The sequence below is a fragment of the Cricetulus griseus genome, chromosome 6, assembly GCF_003668045.3.
Source record: "Cricetulus griseus strain 17A/GY chromosome 6, alternate assembly CriGri-PICRH-1.0, whole genome shotgun sequence".
NCBI lineage: Eukaryota > Metazoa > Chordata > Mammalia > Rodentia > Cricetidae > Cricetulus > Cricetulus griseus.
The window spans coordinates 55,915,889-55,929,704 of record NC_048599.1 but is presented as its reverse complement, the minus strand read 5'-3'; the positions used below and the strand labels follow the sequence as shown (position 1 = coordinate 55,929,704).

The 13,816-nt window shown below is 41.8% G+C and overlaps 1 pseudogene; it reads left to right on the top strand.

Annotated features, from left to right (window-relative positions):
• The first annotated feature begins 243 nt into the window (after positions 1-243).
• Positions 244-13,816, top strand: LOC100773514 (annotated as a pseudogene).

Below are 13,816 nucleotides of genomic sequence, written 5' to 3'. Positions count from 1 at the left end.
TGCAAAGGCCAAGGACAGTCTTGGTCTTAAATTCAAGTCTGTGCACTGACCCAGAACCCAATATGACACCGAGTGAAACGACCCTGTGTTAGCGTCCTACTTTTGTAACCAGAGCCTGTGGGATGTTCTTTAGAATGTTCTTTCAACATTCTTGAAACAGACAGATACTAAGTCAGAAATAAAGGAGGGCTGCAGACAGCCTTTCCTTCCAAAGCTCGTTTTAGGAGGTTTTCTTTTCCCGACATGACTTGGGGGCTCGATTGCATAGTTCCTTGGCAGCGCAGCCTCAACTGGGTTTGTAGAACTAAAACTAGAGAACTCAAATAGACATGCTGCTTCTTAACTGAAGGGACAAAAGCTTTGAGTATTTCTTGTGATTTTTTTTTTAATTTTATGTTCCTCTATGCTTTAAAGAATCTGACTGTGTAGCCCAGCCTGGCCTCCAGCCCTCCATTCTCCTTAATTCTGTGATTATAGGTATGCGCGATGAGCACAGCCGGCTTCTTTGTGTTTGTCTTTTACAGAAACCGAGAACAGTTGCATTGATTTCCCCTGGTCCTTGTGCTAACCAGGGACCAAAATAGATGCTGCAGGTAAAGTCTGGGCGGCTCTGAAAGTTGTATAAATATTAGGTAATTTTCAACAGAGAGGCCCCAAGATTCCTGGTACAATCAAAGGAGCCACTGCATCGAGGCTACTATCTTATGCTCCTAAAATGCTGCATGGCTTGGACTCACAACCCTTGACCTTCCTAATGAAGAGTCATTCTGCTAGTGAGGACTTTGGGAAATCTCAAGAATTTCTCAGACTTAAAAAGCACCTTCACTCCGTAGAAGAACACAACCAGCTTTGGGGGCCACTTCTCTGGGTGAAACTTATGGTAACCAGAGATGCATGCACCTCATAAAGAGATTTAAAAACATGGCAGAGGCTGGGGATGTAGTTTAGTAGCCGAGTGATCACCCAACATGAATTTAAAAACAACCAAACAACCAAACCAAACAAAAACCTCACCACAAACCGTGTAAGGCCCAGCATAGTTGCTCAGGCTACATAGCAAGTTCAAGGCCAGCTTGGACTACCTGAGACACTGTCTCAAACAAACAACAGCTGGTAAATTCACTTAATGCTTCATGTCAGGTCTGTCTGAGATCTGAAAAGCATCCTCATGTCTCTCATTAAAGACATCACTGTCATTTCAAAAGTGTAAGATCTAAGCATGCTTGGATAAATTGAGGCTAGGGTGCAAGTTAGTTTTAGATAACGGAAAACTCTCGAAGCCAAATAAATACCCTTATCTCTTGGAATCCAGTAGTGGGAAGCAAGAGAGAGGTAGAGGAGCCCCACACACCAGTCTGACAATTACAAAAGCAAAGCAAATCACTCTCTCCACTCCACATTTACTTTTTTTTCTATTTTGAGGATTTGGAAAAATTCTGGAGCTTTGTTTTTTTGTGACCTCATTAACTGAAATCACATGTCCTCTACACGGGCTGTGTGCCTAACATGGAGCCACATCTGTGCTTACACTTGACATTGTCCTAGTCCTTAGCTGCTGCCTCATTCAGAAGATGTATAGTGTGTGAGTTCTTGCCTTCTCTCCTCCCTGAAGATAACGCCAGTAACAGCATTTGAACCAATAGCTTTAGGATATTGGTGGTCTCTTACTAATATCTACAACATATTAAAGTCTAATAGTAACATACTTTGTAGATTAATCCAAAGGCAGTTTTGAGTAGTGTGGGTATGGGAAGATAAAAGGACCAAGGGCAGTAAATAATCTCAGAAGCACGGGAAGAGTTTTTGCTTTTTAGTCGCCCCCCCCCATTGATATTGCCTGGAAGATAAGCCTAATTCAACTTCATTCCAACCAATAAAATACAGAGTTTTCTTTTTGAAGTATTTTCTGAGATCGAAATGAAACAAAAATGAATAAAGTCACTGACCAGCAAAATGAACAACAAAAGATGCTGTTGGAAGAATTCATATTTCATGGCTATGGTTGACATCAAACTTGTGTATAGGTGTGGTATCTCTGAAATTTTTCAACATGCCCACACACAATGAGTAAGCTAAGCTATCTGTAGAAGTCACCTATTCAGAGACATATTTGTATATGTAGTGTAGGGAATTGGATGCTCCCAAATTAAATCAGAAAAAATATATATAGTAATATTCAAGTTCAAATAAGGTAACTGAAGTTTTTCTTCACAACTGGAATGTAGATAAGGAAAGTCACAATTGAGAATATTGGCTCCTAATGACAGTTTGCTATACTCAGACCAGTGCCTTGCTCAGCCATCATCAGCTTCCTCCTGCAGTAGATGGAAACAAAAACAGAGACCCACAACAGGACAAAGTGCAGAGAGTGAGAGGCCATGGAACACTCAGTGGTATGTCTCTGTCAGATTCCCCTCTTTGGGGCTCAGAGAACCCCACAGTAGAGGCAGAAAGAGTGTAAGAGCCAGAGGGGATGGCGATACCAAGGAAACAAGGCCTTCTGAGCACAGCAGAATTGACTCATATGAACTCACAGAGACTGTGGCAGCATGCATAGAGCCTGCATAGGTCTAAGTCAGATTGGCTGGGGGGGGGGGGGATCCCAGCACTGAGAGAGGAAGTGGGCACAAGTACCCATCCCTAACCCAGAATCGGTATCTAATTATAACCACTTGCAAAAGAAGAATTAGTTTTCTCCAGTGGAGTCTCACTTTGTGTATGCACAAACCGCCCCCAAGGACAGACCCCTGTGGCCTGCAGTAGATGGCCAATATAAAACAAGCTCAATGGTGTTTTTGGAGGATCCTTGCCTCATAATGCTTCGTCTGGGCATTCTTTTTTCTTTCTTTCTTTTCCCCATTACAGTTCCTTTACATATATACATACACAAATGCATACATACATACATACATATGCACACATGTATTTTCCACTGTTGTATTTTTATGATTTCTGTGTGTGGAAATGTGTGCATGTCTATATCTGTATCTGTTTCTTGTGCTTTTTCTCCTGGTGGTTTGTTTGCTTCGTTATATTCCAGTTTGTTTTTATTTTATCTGGTCATTATTTTTTAGATGCTTGTTTGTATTCTAATGAGAGAGAGAGAAAGTGTGGAGTTGGGTAGATGGAGTGTTTGGGTGGACGTGAGGGTAATTGGGGGAGGGAAAGCCATAGTCAGAATATAGTGTATGAAGAATACATATTTTCAACTTTTAAAAAGTATTGTGATAGATTTGTGATGCATTAAAAAAAAAAACATTTCTTGAGAAGGATACACAGAATTCTGATAGCTTAAGTTGTCTCCCGTTGGCTTGGTCATAGGGTGAGAGTTTTTCCACTATAAACCTGTTGTAGCTTTGAATTTTGACATACGAGTAACTTAGCCAATAAATAAAAATATACTTGGAAGATTTCACTTAACAGAAGTATGAACACCAACATGGAGTTTTAAAAGGAAGCCAAGTGTAAGTTCTATTACAGCCTACTAACCCAGCACCAGCTAAGGGTGAATTCCAGGTCCCTGGAATAGTGGAACCTATTGACAAGAATGATTGCAAGGTTGAAACGCAGAGGCTGCCCCCATTCAGGATTTGTATCAGCTCTGAACAGCTATATTCTAACTGTTCAGCATCTCCTAACCAGGGGGATTCTTTCATCAGAAGATAGCTGCAAAGAGAAGCACCTGGGAAGTTAAATGGCATCTTCCTCCAAGTATTTAAAACAATCTCAACTGGTCAGCCTTCAAACTTATCTAGCCCTAATAAGACGAAAAGAAACAGCAGCATCTTTTCCAAGGGACTTCCTTACTTCTATCACGTTCGTTTTCAGATATCGTCAAACACTTTCTCCTCTTTAGGTCCTGGGCAAATACAAACTAAAAGATGATGTCAATTAATCTGACAGAATCCTAATATCAGAATATACAGCAGACAAATTCTTGATGGGAAAAGAACTGCACTTGAGTCTCAACTCTATCTACAGAGCTAGCCAGACACTTAGCAATTTCCCAAATACCAGTTTCACTTGATATAATCCACACAGCATAAATGCTCATCTGTGCTTCCTCCCTCATTCCATTCTTGCAGCCCACACCCCTCTTCAGTCTATTTTCAGCAATTTTCTCTCAGCTGACTTCCCTGTCTTTGTTTCTGGTCTAGACCTTTAAAAGAAATCTCTACAAAGCGAGAACCAGATTGTGTGGTCAGGATCCAGAGAATGTCTTGGGGAGTTACAACACGTTTGACACAGGGTGAAGTTCTTAACTCTTAAATGAGCAGATAAATTTTTTTCTTAGCGAGTGTTTCCTTTTCATTTTTAGATTTTTTTTTTTTTTTTGGTTTTTCAAGACAGGGTTTCTCTGTGTAGCTTTGGAGCCTATCCTGGCACTCCCTCTGGAGACCAGGCTGGCCTCGAACTCACAGAGATCCGCCTGACTCTGCCTCCTGAGTGCTGGGATTAAAGGCGCGCGCCACCAACGCCTGGCTCATTTTTAGATTTAAACATTGATTTACTTGTTATGTATGAGATAGCACACAATCCCATGGATGTATGCACAAGCAGAGCCCAGAGAGCAGCCTGAGGAAACTGGTTCTCTCCTTCCACTGTGCAGGTCCCAGGAATAGAATGCAGGTCCTCGGGCTTGGCAGCAGGCAGCTTTACCTGCTTGGGAACATCATTGGCCCCTGGGTGCTTCTTAGGTGAATGAATGGAGTTAAGATTTAGAATAAATAAATTGCATCATAGGGCAGAACATGCATCCTTTAGGAAGGAGGTTTACAAAGAGATTTCTAACAACCCAGAATAACGTTGGTATCAAAAGTAAAACAAATCAAAACAAAAGGAAACAAAAACTAACAACCCGATATAAAATGGTACCTATAGTAGTAGTCTTTCAACTATATTAAATGTGTGCATATAAAAGCCCAGAAAAGTTCATTAAAATGTTAATGTAATAGTGCCTGTTGGGCTAGAAGGGCAAATGGTAATCTGTATTTCTCTCTGCTTCTAAGTATCTCACATATTTTTTTCTGCAGGAGACATTATTACATTTATAATCAGAGAAAGAAAACATAAAATCTGTTTTTCTTTAGACACAGATATTTCCTTGTTGTCAGATATTTCCTTTGCGTCTCAGCTCGGGCAAAACTGTAGGCGCTGCTCTGGGAGAAAACCTCCCACGGCCACCTGGCTTCCCTGTCCCACGGGCCGTTCTGGCCTGGACAAGAGATAGGCGTGGGAAAGCGTTTCTTTTGTGCATTTTTCAGGGGCACCGAGCCCTACGCTTGCTGTTTCACTCTTATCTGTCTCCCTTAACACTGCTGAGCCTTTTTCCAGAATTATAATTCCCCCAAATAAGATTTTCTGTTCTCTAGGAGTCCATAATATCCCGATCTTGGGCAGTGTCACAAAGGAAGAAGGCTGTTCTGTCATTCTCTCCATCTATGAGCAAAGTGGCAAAATATTGCCATAGCTATTCACCCTGGCTTTCAAAGAAGCCTGCATGAATGCATAAGGTTAATTTTAAATGTTTGCTTAGGAATCCTCTATTTCTGCTTGTACTATTATCCAAAATTTGAGGGCAGAACAAAATACCAGGGATACATATTGCAAGGCCTACGCCAGAAATGTCGCAGGATGGAGATGGAATGCATTGAGAGGCAGGTTTTTTTTTTTTTTTTTTTTTTTTTTTTTACTTTGTTTTGTTTTTTATTATGACAGCTGACATTCTGCCTTTTCTGGAGAGCAATTAACTGACCTCAGGGGACAGATTTCAAGCCGGATGATCCTTCCTAGCAAAGGCTCCTGTAACATGTTACATGCATGTTTCTCTAGCCTAACTCTGTAGCCCTTTAGATGTGGAAAAATTACCAAATAGCCCCCAACTTTTCCTACCCAGTCATTTAGATAAGTGTTTGCTATTATTGGACTGAGTCTTCACTGAGTCTGGTCAGATGAAAGTGCTTTTGTGTCCAAAGCTCCTCTAACTTCTATGGAGGGAGTGAATTAATTTCCTGATGGACCAGCCCATCTTGGTAATACAGCACTTACCATATTGCTGTCAGAGCCTGCTTATGAAGATATCTCTTTCACCTCTCTGTTTATACCTGAAACAGCAACTCTCACATAGTGTGTGTTTGTGGAATTCATCGCCTAATCCCAAAGTTCCCTTTGAATTGATTCCACACTTTAATACAATATTGAAAATATCTGAGAGAGATTAAGGAATTTTAGAGCTGGAACAGACTTCTTTCCATAGATGAGTTACACAGCACAAGAAAGCTCAATGAACCATCCAGATTCATGAAGCCCTCTGAGAAGCAATCCTCAGCACAATTTCTTCTCGAGAGGTAAATGAACCAAAGGAAAATGGACTTTGATTTGACGCTCTGGGAATGCAAATCCATAAACCTTTAACTTCATTGCTTAACAAAATGGTACAACAGGCTCACGTGGAATGTTTTAAGTATGAGAATCATAGGCATTTGCACACTTCTTCCTTCTAAACAGTAAGAAACTAAAATGAAGTATGCTTTTGAAACTTTATTCATATTTTAATGGGTTTGTGGGAAATTATTTATTCACGTGCTAAGAATTCAAGTTGGGGTCTTATGCGTGTTAAAGAAGCATTTTTCAATTGAGTTGCATTTCAAACCCCTTATTACTATTATTTTAAAAATTTGAGGCAGCACGTTCATACAATAAGGACATCTGTTCAACCATGTTCATAGCAGCATTGTTTGTAATAGCCAGAACCTGGAAGCAATCTAGATGCCCCTCAACTGAAGAATGGATAGAGAAAATGTGGTACATTTATACAATGGAGTACTACTCAGCAGAAAAAAGGAATGGGATCTTGAAATTCACAGGCAAATGGATGGAACTAGAAGAAACCCTTCTAAGTGAGAGCCCTCATCCAGTGGCTGATGGAAGCAGAGGCAGACATCCACAGATACACACTGAACTGAACTCTGGAACTTAGTTGCAGAGAGGGAGGAATGAAGATCAATGGGGTTGGTACCAGGTTGGAGAAACCCACAGAAACAGCTGACCTGTACAAGGGGCACATCGACCCCAGATGCTGTCTGGGAGGCAGTACAGGACTGATCCAGACCCCTGAACATGGATGTCAATGAGGAGGCCTCTGCACTCTAGGAGGCCACTGGTGGTGGATTAGTATTTTTCCCTGGTGTAAGAAGATACTTTGAGAGCCCATCCCACGTGAAAAGATGCACTCTTGCCCTGGACACATGGGGAAGGGCCTAGGCCCAGCCCAGGATGATGTGGTGGACTTTGCGGAGCCCCCGTTGAGGGCCCTACCCTGCCTGGGGAGTGGAGGGTAGATGGGGTGGGGAGTAGGTTGTGGTGGGGTAGGAGGGGTGGGGGTGAGGGGAGGGAGAGGGAGAAGGGATTGACATGTGAAACAAGCTTCTTCCTAATTTGAACTAAAAAAAAATTAAACAATAGTACAACTTAGAAAAAAAAAATTGAGGCAGCGTCTTCTTGACCTGTCCAGGCTGGCCTCAAACTTGCCCAGAACCTGTGCTCTTACTGCCTTAGCCTCCAGAGTGGCTTGCATTGCAGACATGAGCTATGCCTGGCTGTTGTGTTTATTTTTTCATTTTAGTTTTTGGATTTACAGTAGAGTTATGAAGATGGTACAAAGAGCTCCTGTATACTTGTGAGCCTGGATCAGTTGCCTCAATCTTAACCTCCTTACACAGCCATCTTTCATGGATCTTTGTGTGTTTGTTCAAACCAAGGAAACAACACTGCAAACGATCAGCTAATCTCTAGACCAGGGATTTCCCCGGCTCTTCTGTTCTAGGATCTGATCCAGGAGACCACATCACATTTGGTTGAGATCCCTTGTCTGCTCTATAACAGCATCTTACTGTTTTTGTTTCCCAGGACCTTGATATTTTAAGGAGTGTGAAGTCCCAGGCACTGTGCTGTCCTTTACTTTTTTTATGCTATTCTTATGAGCATTTGGAAAGGAAGCGCCTTTTTCATTGCATCCAGGCAGGAGGGGGAGGATATCTTCACCTCACTGGTAATAGTAACTCCGATAGTTAAAATAAAAACATGTTTCTCGGCTGCAAATTTACTATTCCCTCTCCCAACCTACTGTTATTATTTGGGACGTGAGTCTTGGAGAGAGATCAGAATTAGAAGGAAGGTGAAATTCTTTTGTAAAAAAGAATTGCTTATGGAAACTTTACTTTAATAAATAATAGTATTTTTTAGTTTGTTGAGCATTAAGCTAAAATTATAATTGTGCAATGCAGCAGCTTTTGGCTGATGTGAGAGATGACATTGGAATACAAGTTTAAAGACTAAAAATCAGGAATCAAAGCAAGTGAATCTGTGAGTTCAAGTGGATTCTGTGGATCTGGTCTACAGAAAGAGTCCCAGGTCAGCCAGGGATACATTCTGAGAACCTGGCAAATTAAAAATAATAATAATAATAAAAATACATACATACATAAACCTCTTTATGGGATATTATTATGGCCCAGACATTTCATGTCAGTAAACTTTCATGATAACTGAAGCAAATTCCTTTAGCCAGTACATACTTTGTTTTAAATATGTAAACTCCTATTTACTCCCAAACTCCTTTTACTTTCTTGAAAATAACATCCTGAACACAAGTGAACCTTTCTGGAGGAGTGGATGGTGATTTCACTGCTGTTTGTAGCAGTGGTGATGGCTGAACTTGGTCTGTGAGTATCTTCCAATGTAAGTTTCTGTGGCTTAACTACCAGACAAAACTAATGAAATGACAGCTTCATACCACCAAGAATTTGGGTTTTGTTTTGTTTTGTAACATTTATTTGCTTTTAATTATGTGCATGTATGTATGTGTGTCTGTGCACATGAAGGATACTGAGGAGGTATTGGCCCCTCTTGAGATGGAGTTACAAGAAGTTGCTAGCTTCCCCAAATAAACTCAGGTCCTCTGCAAGAGCAGTGCACACTCTTGCCACTCAGCCATCTCTGCCCCTCATACACCTGTTCTTAACTTGAGATGTTTACCATGGGATTTGGTGTTATAGTCTCAGCCTTACTTGCAAACCACAGAAAAGTAATAGGTTTTCACACAAAGGGACCCGGGGCAGCCCACAGGAATCACATCCAAGCAAGTAGGAATCTTGTTCAGAAAAAAAGTTCTGATCTGTTGGGAGCCATACAGCTTGGCATGAACCTTTAGGCCAAACTTGGCAAGGCACAGACTTATAGAACTGTCTTTTGATTATAAATGGCTTCTAGAAGCATGAGCACCCAAAAGGAACAACATGACCCAGACATCAATCCTTTGTTCCAACCACAGGCCCACTTACCTAAGCAACCCTCCCGCGTCCCACCACTCTGCTAGGTAACCTTCCCTCTCCCCACCACTCTTCTAGGTAACCCTCCCTCTCCCCACCACCCATGGACTTTTTTACCCTGCCAACACCCTCCTTCTATAGTTTTCTAACATCCTGCTTAAACTAACACCTGGCTCTTGGCCTCTTCTCCCCCTCCCCTTTACCCCATACTACTGAAATAAAATTTGCCACTTGATCAGAATCCTGTCTTTTGGTCATTCTCTCGTGTCTCTTGTCCCCATTCTCCTCGCTGGACTTCTTGCTCTAGGTTGCTGTCCTGAGGGTCAGGACAACTACACTGATCTGGGCCTGAAAGTCTCCATTTTTGTTGGTGGTGGGATGAGGAGGATGGGGAGGGTGATAAAAGCCAGAGAATACTCTTGAGATGTTTAGTCTCCAGCAGTCTCCCAGATGCTGTAAATGTTGCTGAGTAGGAAGACCCAGGCAAGCCCACACACTTAAACTGTGGAGCCTGCTTGCTCACTGGGTGAATGAGATGCTGAATGGTGTAGAGATTTTCTCATAGGCTACGGTGTTTTAATTAATCATGCATCATTTGCTAAGTGAAGAGGCTGGAAGAAGTGACTGAATCTCCCAAATTGTTCTTTGACCTCCAGTGAGGCACATACATGCGCAGTAATAATAAAATAGAATTAAGGGGCTAGAGAGATTGCTCAGTAGTTAGGAGAACTTGCTGATCGTGTACAGGACCTGAGTTTGATTCCCAGCACCTACATAGTGACTCACAACCATATGAAACTCCAGTTCGAGGGCATCCAACACCCTCTTCTAACTTTTGGGGACACCAGTCAGGCTCACATATGGTGTGCATATGTACATTCAAGCAAACACTCATACAATAAAAATTTTAAAATTAAAAATTAAATACAACTGTAAAGAGAACCCTGGGGTCAGGCACATGCCTCTAATCCCAGCACTCAAGAGGCAGAGGCAAGCAAATCTCTGTGTTTGAGGCTACCCTGAACTACAAAGTGAGCCAGGGTTATGCAGAGAAACCCTGTCTTGAAAAAACAAACACAACAAAAAACAGTCAGTGGGAAGAATTCCTAAATCAGTTCCTTTTCTTTGTGTGTGTGTGTGGGGGGGGGGCGGTCAATGGCAACAGCCAGAAATGTTATTTCATAAAACATCATAAGATACTTTAGTGAAGAAAACAAAAATTAATTTTCACCTCCTGTTTTATTTAAAGACACCCAAGACTAGTTTTCCCTGCCCACCTCTTCTAGATGGAACCTTGACCTGCTTGCCTAATCTTAAAAAAAAAAAAAAATGTTTCAAACAACAACAAAAAAAGACAAAACAAATCTTTAAACAGAGCTGCCTAGAACATTCCTTTCTCTGTGGTTCCTTTGATGGCTTCAGGACATATCCACTACATCAAAAGGCTTAGGGAAGCCATGGACTGGAGGGCAAGGAGCAGGTCAGTGGCTGAGGGGCCTCAAACTCAGCATGAGGGCTCCAAGCCCAGGCCCTTCACATGCTAGCAATTATATGATGCTTCCTTGCTCTGCATGGTATCCTGGGTAGCTGTTACTCCCACACTGTTCTCCTCTGAACTACTTTTTCACTGGCTGGGGAAAGGAGACAACAATTTGCTTCCCCTGCTCACAAGGTCATAATTTGGTTCAGGAGCTGAAAGCTGCCATGTAGCATTCTTTGGGGCCACCAATCAGCCCCTAAATCATGACATGGAGACTTCTTATTAGTTGTGAATGCTCGACCTTATACTTGTTCCACTAGCTCTTATAACTTAACCTGTTTCTCTTCATCTATATTTTGCCTTGGGGCTTTTTACCTTTCTTTCCTTCTGTATTTCTTATGTCTGCTTCTCAGGTCTAGCTAGCTAGAAACTGCCTGGCTTCTGGCCCTGGGCATGTCCCTCTCTTTCTCCTTCGTTTTCTCCTCCCTCCCCACCTCCCTCTCATTACTATCCACAAGAAAAGCTTGAGTCTTTATTCAATGAAGAAATGAAGTCATCTAACCTACTGTGAGAGTAGTAATTACCTACTGTGAGAAAACCCACAGATGAAGTAAAAACTAATACAAAAGATTTATTAAGCAAAGGGCCTAATCTATTTACTGAAATCATACCAAAGAGAAGATCAAACAAACATCAAACATCAAACAAGTATTTCTAAGGTAGGGACCTTCTCATTGGTAGAGCAACTGCCTAGCATGAGCCCTGCCTGGGTTTCACTTCCAACACAAAAATCATCTCGAATAATAGAGAATCTAAGATATGCAAAAATCATAATTGTAAGCAAATTAGCTTTTTAAAAGAAAATCTGAGTAATAAAGATTATTTAGAACTAATTTGTGTGGACATGGGCCAAAAAGGATAAAAAGCAAACAGAAATCACACCAATCTGAATGAAAAACAAGATTATTCGTCAACTATGAATCAAAACCTATGCAATAACGAGCCAAGGAGCAACATTTTCACATTTTACATGTTTACATCATACGTTGGACAGGAGCTTGTATGGGGGTAAGAGCATCAAGACAAGGCCATCCTCAGGTGAGTATGGACTTCAAGGTCACTCTTGCCTACTAAAGACCAGGTCCCCAAAAAAGTAAGTGTAGCCTGAAACTTTCAGTCCACATATGTTATCCTACTTTTTCAAAGCAGTCAACAATGACATTTAGTGGTCATATAAAAAAGATCTCAGCCAGGGGTAGTAACACATACTTTAATCCCAGGGCTCTGGAGTCAGAGGCAAGAAGATCTCTGCAACTCCAGGTCCACCAAGGATACATATTGAGACTGTTTCAAAGAACCTAAAACCAAGGTCAGGCATGCTGGTGTAAGCCTTCATTCCCAGCACTTGGGAAGCAGAGACAGGAGGATCTGTCTGTGAGTTCAAGGTCAGCCTGGTCTACATAGCATGTTCCAGGACAGCCAGGGCTACATAGAATGTGTCAAAACAAAATTGAAACAAGGTCTTTTTCATTATATCAAAATATTAAAGTTCTTTATTACTTAACCCTCAAAGGTCTTTAAAATTTGAGTGTCTACATCAGTTGCAACCTTGTACGGTATTGATAAAGATACAAAATGATTCTTCTAAACCACTAATCTTAAATGCAAAAATATTTTATGCATCCTCTCCTCGTGGTAGCCAAAGTATTCCAAGTATCATGGCTTTGTAAATATTTCTATTATGGCTACCAGAACAGACTAGTTCTATGAGGGCAGAAGTTTTCAGAACATGCTGTTATGTCATACAAATAAAGAATAACAAATTGAACAAAAAATTCAGTCCTGTGTAGATGTATTCACCACACATATCTTAAGTGTTCTTTAAATACTAATACTAAACAGAAAGCCAAGCCCTGAGCCAGGGCTAGCAAGTGGAGGAGGCGGCCCAGCAACTTGTGGCCCAGCACCACAGATCGATGGAGCCAGCACCTAGCAGCTGCCAGGGACTGCAGGAAGCACCCTGGGGAGTAGTGGCTGCATATTCAGGTGGCCAGGATTCCAGAGGAGGCTTGGGAGCAGCCACAGCGGGTTCTGGCAGTTGTCATCATGGAGAAGTTGTTCACCAAAGAGCTGGACCAGTACAAGCAAATCCAGATCTCTGGAGAAGGCTAAAGAAATCCTGATGAAAGAATCCAACATACAAGAGGATGGAGGTTATGTCACTGTGTGTGGAGACATGCATGGGCAATTTCATGACCTCATGGAACTCTTTAGAATAGGTGGTAAGACCCCAGATACAAATTGCTTGTTTATGTGAGACTATGTGGACAGAGGATATTATTCAGTTGAAACAGTTACACTGCATGTAGTTCTTAAGGTTCATTACTGTGAGCATATCATCACACTCCAGGGAATCATGAGAGTAGACAGATCACATATGTTTATGGTTTCTCTATGAGTGTTTAATACAGAAATGCAAATGTTCGTAGACACTTCACAGACCTTTTTGACTATCTTCCGCTCACTGCCTTGGTGGATGGGCAGATCTTCTGTCTACATGGGGGTCTATCACCATCCATAGACACTCTGAATCACATCCCAGCACTTGATTGCCTACAAGAGGTTCCTCATGAGTGTCCAATGTCTGACTTGCTGTGTGGTTAGATCCATATGACCGTGGTGGCTGGGGACACCTCCTCAAGGAGGTGGTTATGCCTCTGGCCGAGATATTTCTGACACATTTAATCATGACAATGGCCTCACGTTGATATCCAGAGCTTACCAACTGGTGATGGAGGGTGCCATGACCAGGATGTATGACAATTTTCAGTGCTTCAAACTATTGCTGTCGGTGTGGTAACCAAACTGCAATCACGGGACTTCTTTCTTTCACTTTGATCCAGCTCCTCAAAGAGATGAGCCATATGTCACTAGTCATTGTACCCCAGACTTCTTCCACTGCAACTCCCCATCTTGGAACAGTAGCCTCTCGCTCACCACATTGTAG